The following is a 3,335-nucleotide window of genomic DNA, read 5'->3' on the forward strand; positions in this document are numbered from 1 at the left end:
CTCTCCACCACTGAGAGTAAAAATGGATGCCTTTCTCTTTTGTGTAGACTCTTCATACATAACAGTAACTTGGCTGGTATGCACAGCTTTCAATGATCTTAAGAAAAAACTCTGTTGGACCCAAAGGTTGTTCTCAGTCTAAACCTAATAAAATTCCCTCCTTTGGCACTCTTTCTTGTTCTTTCCCTAAGACCAATATCAGTCATCTGTCTTCTGCTACATCAAGATCTGTAAAAGTGCTTAGAAACCTGTTTAACACTCTTTAATATTGCCAAGTCTTCCAGTAGGCAGAATTCTCTTACTAATTCTGTAATTGGCATTCGAAACGTCATTGAAATCAAGTTTTAGTACCTGTCTTCTCCTCTTTTCTCTATTGGTCATCTCACTTCTCTCCCATGTGCCATAAAGAACTTCGCATATTTGTTCACCCAGGTTTAACAAAAATGTAGGAAGAATCCATTCTAAGTTAGAATTGTTTTCCATCCCTAAGAGTTTGATCATATTGCTAACTTTGAGCTGCAAGTAAATAATATTTCAAAAGATACTATCAATGATGTTCTTTGAATGGCAGGAAACTAACTGGCTTCTTTAAAACACACACACACACACACACACACACACACACACACACACACACACACAAACACTCATGCCTTTACACACTCAGACCCTTTTGGGTTATTATCTCTTAATGATTATACCTGTCTGCCAGGACTATCTGGGCTTGACTTCAGGAAGTGAGCTGGGCTTAACCGGTGAAAACAGTGGGATGACCAGGAGAATCATAAACAGCCTGAGTCAGGATGACAAGGCCCAGCTGACCCTTGCCTGCTGGAACATCAGAGGTTGAAGGTTTCTTTGCCATTAACTGCTTTACTTCTTTGGTCTTTCTCCTGTCTTTTTTCATATCCTTTAATCTCAGAGTGTAGCTCTTCCTGCTCTGGAAACAGTTCTTAAAAGCACTTCATTATTCACATTATTTCTTTAAGCACCATTCAATCTAATTTGGTTTCCTCACCTGTCAAGCATGCCTTTACTTCTTGCAAATCAGATGGATTTGCCATTGCTTGACTTCTTTTCTTTCTCTATCAACTTATCCTATATATAAATTCTTCCTTTATTTTCTGATTTGTTATTCATGTCTTATAAGCATTCTCTCTCTTACTCTCCCCCACCAAAGTATCAATAAGCATGGTCTTTACTAGTATTTAAAGAATCCATAGTGTGTACTTTATTGGTGTTCTAGGAAATCCCAGTGCAATCAACAAATGGAAAGGATTTTATTGTCAGAAAGCCAGTGAAACTTAGTTGCTTCATTTTCTAGCTTAGGTGGTATTTAGCCTATGCATGGTCTCTACCTGGAAAAGGGATGGGATAAGACTAGCAATATCATATATGATTGTACATGGTAGTCCAAGAATGTCTTGGAATTTTCTAGATTTTACATATAAGAGACAATGCTCTATTTATGTTATATATTTGTAATTTTAATACAGAAATAATCAACATTGTTTAAAATATAATTTTTGAATACATTCTCATGATACTTGTGCCTCAACTAAGACTATTATTAAAAGGACCTTTTTTGCCCAACTGCAGTGGCTCAGTGGTTGAGCACTGACTTAAAGAGGTCATGGTTTGATTCCCAGACAGGCACATGCCCAGGTTGCAGGCTTGATCCCCAATCATGCAGGAGGCAGCTGATCAATGATTATTTTTCATCATTAATGTTTCTACTCTCTCTCCCTCTCCCTTCCTCTCTGAAATCAATAAAGATATCTTTTTTAAAAAATAAAAATAAAATAAAAGGAGCTTTCCTTTCTTCTTTACACTGAATTCAAGCTCTTGCAGATTGTTCACAATTTCTGCTTTGAGATTAGGTGGTGCTATTGTATTAACGTTGCAGGTTTCTGTCAAAAACTCCCAAAGTGGGTCTCCATTTTCATTGCCATCAATAAAATAATCAGCTATGTCCATGGTGGACAGAAGGTCGTAACACTCATGCTTAATCACCAACGTGTCCACCATCTGAGTGAGATCAGTCAATGTGACATACTGTCAGAGGTCATCCCAGGGTAAGTGGAATCTGTACTTTTTCCATAGCTTGTCCCAGCCACTGGTTCCTGACACAAGAATAATAAAAATCTTAGCATTGGTAGCTAAGAGACTATGGAAAAATTTCAGAGTAGCTGGGATGCCTTTTACATAATATAGCATCTGAGTCATATAAATAAAGTCTCACTTCTTAAGTTCTTTTTTCTCCATTATTCTATTTTGAGATTCAGATGATGTCTCCTCATGCCAAGCAAACTTTACGTTCTCGAGGTTTGATGACTTAGCTACCAACTCTTTGTACTTGCGATTTGCTCAGCACTTGGTTCAACAACTTCATTGTTGATATGAATTCCTTGGTATTGAGGCTGTACCTTATAGAAAATCTGAAAATCAATTTCACCTACACCTCTGCCAATGCTTACAATCTTAATTTCTGATTTTTTTGTCTCCAACCTTTGCTATTGTGCCTGGCAGCTTCTTGTGCAAGAATTCCTTCATGCACTGGTGTTCCATGGAATTACTGAGAAGCCTCTAAAAAGATTCAACATAACTGTTATGATCAGAAAACAAGCTCCTCATGGAAGATGCCATACTTGGTTTTCTGAGGAAGATAGGGAGAGACAAAAGGTTTCTCTCTCTTGCTTACTTGAGACTTGTTGCACGTTTCCATGTTCTTTTAAAATTGAATTATTGGCTTATATCTCTTTATTTCAACATATTCTAAAGTGAATTTATTTCTCCATCATAGATCTTAACTAAATTCTCCAGATTTTACAAATTAATTTGGCTATTACCTAAAAATTAAAAGGAAAAAGCAGTATTCATTCAGATGTAAGGAAATGGTTTTCAAAAAATTTATTTACTATCTCTAATACGTACTGTACCAGGCATTTGGAATATACCAATGATGAAGAGACCCACTGTCACACTCACAGTTTCAACATTTACTGTGGAGCTAAGTGTGTAGAGAAACAACTGCAGCCAATGGAGCATGTGAGAAGTCTCCATTGGTAGGAAGTGATCAGAGGTCCCAACAGAAGAGGAAGCAAAGTGTTGAAGGAGGAGAAGTGTGCCAATCAGCAAGCTAGGTAGCAAGTGGGAGAGTGGACAGGAGAGGGCGTTCCAAGCAGGAAAAAAAAAATCATGTTCAAGGTCAGAGAAGAGTAGAGAAAATCATGTATTTAGGGAACTACATGTGTTAATTGCCTTTACAAAGATAAAGCCAACTATGCACCTAGTCTATTAACAACAACAGCCTACATTTGTGGAAAACTCAGCAG

The 3,335-nt window shown here is 37.4% G+C and overlaps 1 pseudogene; it reads right to left on the minus strand.

Annotated features, from left to right (window-relative positions):
* Positions 1-1,809: 1,809 nt before the first annotated feature.
* LOC103293386 (histamine N-methyltransferase-like) lies at positions 1,810-2,646 on the minus strand (annotated as a pseudogene).
* Positions 2,647-3,335: the final 689 nt, after the last annotated feature.

The sequence above is a fragment of the Eptesicus fuscus genome, chromosome 12 (assembly GCF_027574615.1).
Source record: "Eptesicus fuscus isolate TK198812 chromosome 12, DD_ASM_mEF_20220401, whole genome shotgun sequence".
Taxonomy (NCBI): domain Eukaryota; kingdom Metazoa; phylum Chordata; class Mammalia; order Chiroptera; family Vespertilionidae; genus Eptesicus; species Eptesicus fuscus.